The sequence below is a fragment of the Neovison vison genome, chromosome 10 (genome assembly GCF_020171115.1).
Source record: "Neovison vison isolate M4711 chromosome 10, ASM_NN_V1, whole genome shotgun sequence".
Taxonomy (NCBI): domain Eukaryota; kingdom Metazoa; phylum Chordata; class Mammalia; order Carnivora; family Mustelidae; genus Neogale; species Neogale vison.
Window position 1 is genome coordinate 12,837,141 of NC_058100.1, and position 12,434 is coordinate 12,849,574.

The 12,434-nt window shown below is 37.6% G+C and overlaps 1 long non-coding RNA gene across 2 annotated transcripts in view; it reads left to right on the forward strand.

Moving 5' to 3' along the window:
* The first annotated feature begins 965 nt into the window (after nucleotides 1–965).
* Nucleotides 966–12,434, forward strand: part of LOC122918427 — a 184,226-nt gene continuing 172,757 nt past the window's right edge. For both annotated transcript variants that reach the window (XR_006386600.1, XR_006386599.1), the window contains exon 1: nucleotides 966–1,035. This is a non-coding gene — a long non-coding RNA (uncharacterized LOC122918427). The remainder of the gene's footprint in view (nucleotides 1,036–12,434) is intronic.

Consider the following 12,434-nt stretch of genomic DNA (forward strand, 5'->3'; position numbering starts at 1 on the left):
TTGAAAATATGGCAGTCACCCGTGTTGGTGAATGTGTCACTAACTGCAGACAGCCACACCCTGCTTGGAGGGAGGGAGGAAGGGCAGCCTCCCAAACTTCTGAGAGTCAGTTGTGAGACTATGTGCCAAGGACCTTTAAAAGTTCAGTCATTTTGACTCAGTCTTTAAAAATCTCAACAAGTCTCCTTAGAAATAATCAGAGATAATAACAAATGGAGTTCCCAACAGCACTATCCACGATGGTGAAAAATTGGAAGCTCTCTCCATGCGCAATAATAAGGGAATTCTGCAACAGCGTATGCCCACGTGATAGAAGATCTTAACTTATGTAAAGGGAGGATTTTGATACTTTAGTTGCAGAGACAATGAAAATAAGTTTTTTAAAGGGGAAAAATTGGTTAAAAAGACATTTAACTAAAAAATTGGTTTAAAAGACTAACTGACATTTACTGAATACTTACTACATGCCATATACTTATCTCATTTAATCTCCAAAATTACTGCAAGAAGTATGTGCTCTCGTTTGCACTGTTGTGCCGCTAAAGAAACTGAGGGTCGCAGAGGTTGGGTAACTCACCCCAAGGCGCACCTGCAGAAAGAGACACAGGCAAGATTCTGTCCCAGGCAGCCTGGCTGTGGGAGAGCCTGCATGCTAATATTAACTCTCAGCCCTGTCTCTGGTCAATATTCTAGCCACTGACAAAACTACATCTGCATGTTTACTAAAAATAAATGTAAATATAGAGAGGGGAGTGAAAGGAAACACACAGGACTGATCAGAGTGGTTATCTCCTGTGGCAAGGTTTTTAACTTCTTTTTATATCTTTTGTATTTTCCAGAAGTTCTAATTTAAATAGGTATGACTTCTAAAATTAAGTATAGACAGAAAAGTGTAATTCTAGTATAACGTGGTTGGATATGTGCAGAATTCTGAAGAGCACATCCTCCTTCTACTTTGATTTCAGAGTGGAGAAGAAACAGCTTTGCCATTTCCTTGCACTGAATGGAGTCAGGTTGATGGCCGGATTGCAGAAGGTAGGCAGACGGGGTCGAAGCAGGCAGGGTTTTAAATCACTGCTATCTGTTCGTCATTACGAATTGTTTTTCTTTCCCCCTAAGACCTAAACGTCTTTTAATTATAGGTCAACTGATTCTGTAACTGAAAAGTTGAGTAGCAGATTAAATGCAGCCTGCTGTTCCTGTAATGAGGACTGATTAGGATCTGAAACCGTTTCTCCCTTGCATGGAAAAAAAGCACCAATTAGTATTAATGAATCACTGCTTGTAGGAGGCAGCCAGGTTTCTATTTTTCCCCAAATATGAGAATGACTTAATTTTGGCCGAGATACTTTTTTTCCTTCTTTTTACTTTATTTGTATTATTTTTTAATAGTCTGTGTATAAGGAGATTCTGAAGTTTGGGGGATGCTCTTTAGAAATGATGATTAAGAGGAGGTTTAAATCTCTCACATTGAATACAAATGTACTGAGGCTAGAAACTAAGAGGTTTTTGTCTGGTTGGTTGGTTGTTTTTTTTGTTTTTTGGGTTTTTTTCTTTTTGGCTACACATCTGGAATAACCTCTGTACTTTTATTCTGCTAAGATTGGTTAAAGGTGAGTTTCATCTTAATCAATGAAGATACTGTTTGGCAGGGAGTGTCAAAATGGTCATGCTTGTTTATTTGTAGTGTGTGATATGAATTCTGTGGGCCTTTTGGAAGGTAATTTAGTATTTTTGTCAAAAAACAAAAGCTTAAGAACGTTCACACCCTTTATGCAATGAGAGCATTTCTAGAGATAGATCCTAAGTAAATAGTTATAAACACATGAAAATTTGTAGTTACAATGTGGAAAGTTGGAAACAACCTAAAACGTACAATTAGAGATTCCTTGTTACGGAGGTAGGAATTGTTTTCATCTTGCTCACTATAATATTGCAAGTGCAAGGAACAATGCCTGTTACTTAACAGATGCTCAATAAATATTTGTTGGGTGAATGAATAAATAATATGCAACAAATAACCGTCTTTTTTCTGAAAATATTTAAGAGAAATTTAAAAAACTAAGTGAAAAGGCAAGAAAAGTTGTATGGATTGTGTGATACTAAGCTTACTTAAAAGTCACTCTATTTGTACAACTTGCATGCTTCTGTATGCCTGGGAACATTGTGTGAGCCACAGAACTGAATACAAACAACAGTCACCTCTGCAAAGCAGGAGTGGGGATGTGGGACAGGAAAAAAGGTTACATTTCAGTATATAAGCTTTTGTATTGTTGGTATTTGATCTGGGCATATTCCTTTTAATTTTAAAGAGCTAACTAAAAGTATATGTGCATTTTTCTCTGTATATAATATTTTCAGGTTAAAAGCCAAATTTGAAAGATCCACACAAATTTAAAAAAATATTAATTTGTAGTTTTCTGCTTTATAAAATTTTTTTCCTCGTTAAACTTTCCAACATTCTCAGTGAGCCCTATTGCATTATAGTAAGACTTAAAAGATACAAAAAAGACAAAATAAAAGGAGACAAATATCTTTCCTCCCAAGCAATTTACCTGAGCGGTGAGTTATAATTCATGGTGTGGAGGGAGTACGTGGGGAAAGGAAGAGATTTTTATACTTGAGACGCTTTAATTAAAATTAATAGAAAAAGTTCTGGAAAACAAGAAGTAGTGAGAAATCTCTAGGGGCTATATTAGAGGATGGAGAGGTAATGGGCAAAAGAGATTGGGGGAGAAGTTGTATAGCTTGATTTGGATTGGTCCCTCTGCACCTCTGGTGGATCAGCAGCTCCTTAGGAACTCTGAGTCCTGTGCTGATTGCTGGAACAACCCTAGTAGAGTTGGAAAATCTGGCGAAGAGATGCAAGTGAACAGTTGAAATAGGGAGGTAAAATAAAAGCAACAGAATGCCCTTTGGAGGCCATGACTCTAGGAGACCTGATGCAGTATGAGTCCATTTTTACATAAAGTGGTTTGCAAAATAGTCTCTACTGGTGTTTTTCTAAAAACTTTAGGTACTACATTTGAAACACACCATTGGGCTTCTCTGCTCTAATTGTAGCTGTAGGTTTAACATGATATCCAGGCAGGATTTTGTATGCTGTGGATGGATCTGGGGAAATGGACAGCTTCATTCTCTCGGGGGCAACACTGCAGTTTGCTCTTATGCAAACACTTTGCTGGAAGTGAAAATTCTCCATGTTTGGAGTTCTGATGGTACATCAGGGAGGATGTGACAGGCTTTGGCAGAGGTCAAATGGAAGAGCTTTACTGTCTTGTCTTCCTTGCCTCCCCTTCCTAGCATTGCCCAATGCACTTGGGCTTCTGCAAACATCAGGAGCTGTTGATGCTACCACATCCATTTGCCAAGTTGGGGAAATGATAGCTTTCATCTGTCTCTTACTTCATCACTCTGGGACACATGCACCATTGATCACTTTCTCTTTCATTAACTTCTCTTTTTTGCCTTCCTTATTAGATGTAGTGAGTGGTCCCACACTGGTTCTTTCCCACTCTAAGTGTTTACCCTGGGTCATCTCAAGCACTGAGCTATAACTACCCTGTATACTCACAAGTCCGTATCCAGTCCTCATGGTTCTCAGTTCAGTGCTCGCAGTTCTGATTGCATAGTGACACGGTGACCCAAATGCTTTCAGACATTCATACTTAACCCTTTAAGATCGGATATGTGCCTCTATCTTTATTTCTCTTCATTCATGTAGAAAACATCCAACGAGTCTTCTAATCTAGGATGCTGAAGTCTCCTTTCTCTCTCCAGTGGCTTTTACCCACTGTCTGGCTGCAACCCCACCACCCCTGCATATCACCATCCGGATCGCAGTCTGACCTCATGCCACATGACGGCTCCTTCCCTATGGCTTCCCTACAGAGTTTATGCTTCAGGCCCACTGGACCTCCTTCTGGCCCCTGAAAATGTCACATTATACAATGACACATAAGTAACTTCATTCTTCTGCCTAAACTAACCTTTGCTCCTCAACTGATGAAGATTTACTTATCCTTCCCATCTTGGCCACTTGTGCCTTCTTCCTGAAGTCTTCCCAGACTTGCACTTTAGGAGGAATTAAATACTCCCATAGTTCTGGTTCTGCTTGGAAGAGATAGCATACCATCCCAGTTCACATTACATTGTACTTTCTGTGCTCCTGTTGTGTCTTTATTTTACACAGTTTCATGAAAACAGGGATCAAATTAAAGTGATAAACTTTCCAAAAATAGAAAGGAAAAAGGAAAAAAAAAACAGGTAAAGTGATGAAAGTGTATGAAAGAAATGAAGACAAAGAGCAGGCATCTAATGTAAGGATTCTGGGTACCCCACGACCAAAAATCAAAATAACTGGAACAAAAGGAACAGCATAATTAAAGAAAATCTTGTGGAGCTAAAGCATGTTTGCTTATGAAAAGGCCCCAACACATGCTTGGCAAAATTAATTTAAAAAAAGAATTTGCATATTATTTAGGTAAAAATATAAGATGGTAAGAAGAAACAAACAAAAAAAATCGGTCTGGTTTTTAACTTCTCTGCCATGTTTACAATTTTTGAAGGGGAAGTTTTGTGATATAAACCTTTCATTCACAGCCATTGGATCTTTCATATGTGAAAGCAATAGAAACACATTGCCAGACATGCAAGGTTTGAAAATAAATTGTTTATGAACATTTTCAGAAGTTTCCTTAAGATGTATCTTAATTCAGCTGTAAGTGAAAATGAGTGCTCAAAACTGGGTGGGGGGGTCATATTATAAGAGGTCTGGCAGATCAACCTAGGAGACTATCACCAGCCATAACATACTGTCATCTCGGGAGCTGTCATGCTAGTTTGAGTGCATCAGCTTCACAAATGACTGAACTGACCCAAAAAGAGAGTCTACAGCATGCTAATGCCTTTTACTGTTGTACATGACTAAAGATTAAACTAAAGCAATTTTGTTGCATGTTCTTTTTCTTGTTATGGAAATGAACTGGTGATTTGACGTGTTTACCACTGGTGTGACAGGAACCTCTCTCAGACAGAATTTATCTTTGGATTTATAGTCCTATTAAATAATATTACTTTATTTTTTAATCCTGTGACAGAGCCCATTTTACTCCCCAAATCTACATTACTGTCTTTTTAGTCACACAGCCAGACTATGGTTTCCAGATTCCCTGGCATTAGGTACGGCCATGTGACTGGGTTTCAGCAGCTGAATAAGAGAAGAGGTGATTTATAACAGTTCCAAGTCTGGTCCATATAAAACACGCACTCTTGGCTTTCTTTGCTCACTCACTGGCTGAGTGAGGAAAAATCCAAGAGTATAGAAGAAGACAGACCCTCAAGATGTAAGGAAACTGTCCCTGAATATATGTGCTTGGGTCTCTCATTAAACTGTTTTTGAGTTAAGCCGATACCTGCAAATCAAACAGGGGTAAGATAGCAAACTGTATTATGGTTGTGGGTTTTGTGGGTTTTGTTTTTTTTTTTTTCTCACAAATTTTTTTCTTTCCAGTTGTTATTTATATTCCTATTATTAGTATAATTTAAGTGAAAAAAAAATAGTTGGGTCCTCCATAGGATAATAAGTAAGATTGGTCTTATAGTGCTTTTTTTTTTTTAATTTTTATTTCTTTTTTTTAATTTCTTTTCAGTGTTCCAGAATTCATTGTTTCTGCACCAGGCCTTATAGTGTTTTAAATGTCCCACACTTGAGCTACTGGACATGGATATTCTCCATTCTTCAGAGCTCTTATTATAGAGCTCAGCCCGTGAGAGTTTAGTCATTGACATTCACATCTCACAGTTGTCCGTAGGGAAGATTTATATTTTTCTGGAGCTCGGTATTGAAACGGTAGATCCCAATCTTCCAAAAGAGACCAAGCCTTATTTCACACACGTAACATCAAACGTTGAGTGCTTTCTGTGGGGAAACACAGTGCTGGTTGGAGGTATGGTAGGAAACAAAAGTAAGTTTGTTCTGTCAGGATGCTTATGTACAACTAACGGGGAGGCAGACGAGGAACGAATACATACCCACATAACATAATCTCAGGGAGTAATAATTTCTGTGGGGAAAAAAAAAAGCAGGGTTAAGAAGGACTCATTTTGTGAGGGAAGGGGATTGTTTTAGGCAAAAGTTGTCTGAGCAGAGACTGGAGGAGTATAAAGGAGTCTGTCCTGTGAATTCTGGTGGAAGAATGGCCTGGGGGAAAGGGAGCAGCCATGTAAAGTTCTTGAGGCAGAAAGGAGCTTGGAATGTTCAAAGAGTTGAATGAGTTCCAGCATCAATTATAAAAACAATGGGAGAAGATGGTTATCAGAGAGACAGTGACTCATGGGCCCCAGCAATGAGTTTGGACTTTATACTACATGACAGTTTCTTTACACATAGAACTTTATTTCATTGTCACAACAAACCTGAAAGGTGTTAGTGTTTTTGTAGTTTCAAATGGGGAGAAATAGGCTGGGGGTATTTAAGGAACATACCCTGAAGGACTAAATATAAGAGAGTCAGAATTCAGATGAGAGCCGCAATCTGGTTGCATCCAAATCGTGTTATTCAAGGAACCACCGGGGAAACTCTGTTTCCAGAATTTTGTCAGGCCCTTTACTGTGCCTAAATATATGTTATGTGTAATATGTTCAACACTGCAACCACTTATGTGTTCCTTAAACAGTCCCTGGTATTCGAGAGCATTCCCTCCTCCCCAAAGAAAATTAGAAGTTCCTCCTCCACACACAAGGTGGGGGAAATCTGTTGTAAATCATTGAAACCCAATTTCTTTGTTTTGATCACTGAGAGTATTCTTGGGTTTTGAGAGTTCTCTATAAAAACGTGTAAATTTTACATTTTTGTTTGAATGCTATTTTTTTTCTCCATATCCCAGATTGTCTGATCTCCTTGTGAATTCACTGCCTATGTATTTAAGTTTAGGATTTTTAAGGCACTCAAGCCAAGCTGAGCTTTATTGTTGAGCTAACAGAGGTAGGGGAATGAAGGTAACCAGCACTCAAATGATGGTTACTAGCAAACAAAGCCTAAACGATATGAAGGTGACCTGTGGGAAGAGACATTTTCAGTACTTCAGGCTGGAAGAGTTGGGTGGGGTGAGAACAGAGCCATGCCAGGATACTCACAGCCTTCTAGTTATGCTTACTAGAAGGTGACCTGTCCCATGGAATTTAATTTTAGAAAGCAACACTATTTGGCAGATTTAATAAACTATTCATTTGAATTGTACAGGTCCTAAAGTTTTACTGATATCAGTTTGTTCTGATTTTACAGCTGTGTAGTACTGTAGCACTAGTAATTTATATCTGCATCATGATTGTATGTATTAAGGAAGCACTTCATAAAAATAATTTAAATCCACGTTGGACTCTGCAGAAATGTTTTCCTCTGAAAGAGATTCACATATTTCCAAAATTTAAGAAACATTGGTTTAAAATGTCCATCACATGGGGAGGAGAGAAATATTGATTTTCTTTAGTAGCTTTGTTTGCATCAGGACTATACCACCAACATTTATACAATTAATGTAGCTTAATCAAGATGACTTCTGATTGGGCTATGAGGCTGTCCATTGCGGTGCTCTTTAGGATGCTAACTATTAGAAACAATTTAAACTTTTATCATTACAGAACTAATTAAATTGATGAGAAGCACTATACAATTGAATATGTTTTACACTTTGAAATGATATTATAGATACATTTTTATTGGCTTGGAGAAAGCTTCACCACATCTTAATAAAAAAGACCAAATAACAAAAATGTATATATGATTTCATCCTGTTTTTGTAAAAATATGTGTTTGTGTGTATGATGCATCCATGAAATATAAAAAGATCTGAAAAAACATACACTGTGGGATTTGTGATCCTCTCTGGTCTACGGGTTTATGAAATTCAGCCTTTTCCTCTTTTGATGTATCTGCATTTTCTAATTTTCCCATTAGGAAACTGCTTTTGCAATGAAAAATAACTTAAATTTAAACATGTACTTTTAATGTTCTAAAAAATTATTCAAAATAACCATATAATTTTGGAAGGAGGCACCCAAGAGAACTTTCATTGATGACATATGAAACATTAAAGACTGGGTGAGGCAAAAGATGGTTCACAGATTTTGATAATTCTTGGAGAAATATGAAATAATACCAGAAGTATTCATTGAAAGTAACAGGATGGGGCATCACAGAACCACACCTGGGAATAACTTACTTAAACACTTTAAAATGTGAATCATTTCTTACAGTTCTGGGATATAATTCTACTCTTTTATCTTCCCTAAATGAAAATAACAGGAACTAGTAGAGTCAGGTTGCAATTTTCTACCAAGAAGCTAAAGACATTTTTTTGGAAGAGGAAAATTTTGATAGTTCTTTCCTGATAAACTATGGTTATTAAAAAAATCCTAATCATTTATCTATTGAATCACTTTGAGAAATAAAATGGCATGCATAAGTCCAAGAAGTTATACTTAAAATGACAATCCATTTTCCCTAATTATTCCTATACAAACTTCATGAAGTATAGAAAATTTCAAAATATAAGCCAAAACATTTATATTTTTACCAACCAGGAAAATTACTATTGATATTTAATATATATGCTGTTGCTCATTTCCATTTTTACATACATTTTAAAAGTATTTGGATCTAACAAACATGCTGCTTTAAATAAAACTAATTTTTCATTTAAAAGATGCCCAGAACATTTTTCTGTATCAGCAAACTCTTGAGAAAACAAAAATCTTATTTCCTAGTAATCTTTTATTAAATAATTTCCAGCCTGTTGTATGGTATTTTAAAGTTTTCCTCTTACAAACAATACTGAGAGGGTTTTGTCTGTACATGAGACTTCGAACAGCTCATTAACTATTTTAACACAAATTCCAGAATTAGAGTTATAGGGTCAATATGTAGGCAGTTTAAAGGTATTTCCACATATTAACCACTTTCATTTCCCTCGTGGAAGACTGTGTCTGCTAATACACCCATCCTTATTGAACACATCACAATTTTCCCTGCCCATGCTAAGTATGTTGAAGGAAAAAACTCTGGAGATTGTGCTTTAATCTCTCAGTACCTCTAGGCTTCATATTCAGACCTGGAGAGGAAATCGAAGAACTGTAATAATTTTAAGTTCTTACAGAGTTTCATCACTGCTCAGAAAGAATGATTGAAATACTATGAAGGAAAAGTCTTCCCACCTCAGTTTTGCAGATGGCAGAAATCAAGTTTGACAGTTACCAGAGCTGACAACTCCTTCATGATACAATTTCTGAAGCAAATGGAACGCAGGGCAGGGACCTCCAATCCCTTTGCATTTGACAGAGTCATTTTCCGGAGTACAATAACCATCTCAGGATACGCTCTTGAACTAAGTTAGAAATAAAGACCCCAAGGCCTGGAAACCATTTAATTGCTATTCAAGCATTTCTGGACGTGCTTGGAGACCCTCACAGGGAGGAAATTTCCCTGATGTACAAGATGAGGGAATTGCTACTAACAGAGGGTGGGAGGGAGACCATTTTTAAAGATAAGAAGTGCCTTGAGATTCTGGAATTAAAACATTCAACATGTTAGGTCAACCTTTATATTAAATTATATGTATTTATAATTTCCTTTTCAGAAGCAAAAATAGTTTTATACTTGTTTGTTTCTTTATTTTTAACGTGGAATAAGAGAAAAGGTGCTTGATTCTCTGACCCTTGTCCTGTCCCCTCCTCTGGCAGGGGGGTTCTACTGTGTAGATATTACATGTTCACACCAAACTATGCCTTCTATGTCACGTCCACCCCAAAAAGATTGGATTTCAGCCTTGCTAGCCCATGTCTCTGCCACCGGATTTGGTGGGGAGTGGCAATGTATGTGTACCTTACTCTGCAATTGTACATAAAGCCCTCAAGTGTTTTGACTGCTTGATGCTTGTTCCTCCTTGTAATGTGCTCCCCGGAGACCTGGAGTTCCATGGGATCTGGGCATGTCTGTCTTGGTCACTGTGTATCTGCTACATAGAAATACTGTTGAACTGGTGGTGTGTAAGAGGACCTGTTTCCCATAATCTTACCATCACAGCAAATTCATTTTGGTTTTTAACCTTTGCCAATTTGATAGCCAAAAATGAAACTCATTGTGTGATGCTGGTAAAGTTGAACATAAACTCATATGTTTATTTTTCTTTTGTAAGTTGCCTCTGTGTCCTTTGCCTATTTTTCAATTAAGTACTCCTCTTTTTCCTGTTGATGTAAAAGAACTTTTCTTTAAATGAATTAAGGATGGTAACCCTTTGTCTACCATATATTTTGCAAATGTTGCATCCTCGGTATATTATTTAGAGTGCTTTAGGTATAGAGAGAATCGTAACTCTTTTTTGAAATATATTGTTTTCCTTTATGGTTTTGCTTTATGCTTAGGAAGCATTTCTCTACTGCATGTGAGTTCTTTCCTTTTTTGTTTTTGTGGCTTAATTTTTAAAATGAATCCCACCCACTACATTCAACAAAGAGTTGTCTAAGAACTTGATTTTTTTGCCTTCAAATAATTTCACTTGTGTAGTTGAATTTTTATATTTTCGAGGTTGCTAACCTTCAAATTCATAATGACAAGCAGTCCATACTGTAATGTCTTTTTATTAGCCCCCAATGCTAAAAGGAATAACTCTAATAAATATTTCCAAGTCCCCACATGACTTCCTCCATGCAAGGAGTCACTTCAAAGAAGCCTTGAAAAATAATTCTGATTTGTCCTTTAGTTTTTCTTAAAGGGTATAAGGCAGGGGTTTACTCTGAACAGCATGACAGAAGCTTCCTAGAAATAGTCTCTTGCTATTTTTCCCTTTTGCTATAATTTTTCCCTTTCGTTATAATTTTTACTCATAATGACAGCTAAAAGAACCTAACACGATTATTCTTACTCAGATAGTCCCTCCACTTACTATTTCATATTTGTCCTATCCCTGCTCCTCTGAGTCTAGGTGCCAGAAAATAAAATTTCCATTCTGCTTCCCACTGACTATCTGGAGAATCAACCTGTCATCCAGATTGTGTGTGACAAAAGTAGAAAAGATGACATAGTTATCCAGAATCCTCCCCATTTAAAAAGTGAATGCAGAATTCCAGTTTCTGGTTTTGCATTGAAGAATCTTGGAAGTCACCACACCATCATATTAGTAAGTAAAAAGCTGAACAGACTGAAAGTTGACAACTCTTCATGGGTTTATAAGAGAGGGGGACACAAGGCAAACCATTGTGCTCAAGGTTGGAAAGACAGATGGGCAAGTACAGGGAGTCTTGGCTTCTGAATGCAGAAACTCACAAGCAGAAACCATCTTAGGAACCCAAACCCCGGATGGTTGTTGACTAATTGCTGGAGGCTTTGAAAGACCCTTCCCCCCAGTTAACTAATTAACTGCTCTTTTGCCTTTCTGTAACCGCTTGGCTTTTAGGGGGTGATACTGGATGTGGACAACTTTGAGAGTTAAAAAATGCAGGGGCATCCGGTCATAGGGGCACCACAATATTGTAAGGTTTTTCTCCAGGAACTTCACCAAATTCCCACAATAAATACAAAAGAAAAATCTCCCAATACATCCAGCAGGTGGAAGGGAAAAAAACATTTTGAAATATACCTGAACACTCTATTCTTCTTAAGAAGGCCAGTCCTCAACAGGAACTAGTTAACCGGAGCCTAACGTGCTGGAGTACGATCAGAGCCTAACTGACCCAGGGAAGAGAAGTACCTAAGTCTAGCCATCCTGTGCCACCAAATGGGTCAGAAAAAAATTGAGAAACGCTTGCAAAGATCACAGTCCAGAGGTAGGGGCACACTAGAAGACTGAGACCTATCATAGGACAAGAACACCTTCCCTTTCACCTCCACACAAAGTTACTAACGCCTGTTTACAGCAGTTCCTCTGTCCAGTACATGATGTCTTGCTATCAAAAGGCAGGAACATCATTTGAAGAGGGAGAGCAAGCACCAAAACCATGCATGGCAGAAATGTTGGAATTATCAGATGGGATATTTAAGACAAACTACGATCAATATGCTAGCGGCTGTACTAGACAAAGGAGACAGCAGGAAAGAACAGATGGGTAATGTAAGTTGAGAGATTAAGTGAAGGGAGGAAGCTGAAAAGGAGGAAATCCAGAGATACTGACTCAGTAATAATTCTCAGTGCTATCACAAAGTAAAAGCTACTGGTAATGTAATTTAATGCCACCTATGGTGAAAAATGGTAATACACATAAACTCTGCCTCCTAAATAATTAGATAAAGTCTCTTAAACTCTGATTCTCTTTCAATTACCCTTTTCCTAAAGGAAGATTTTGACAAAACATTTCTTGGCCTGATTTTGTTGTATTCAAAGGCAAATTTGCTGATGGCCAAACCCCCAGCTGGCTCACCTAGCACCTTTGATCTAATTCAA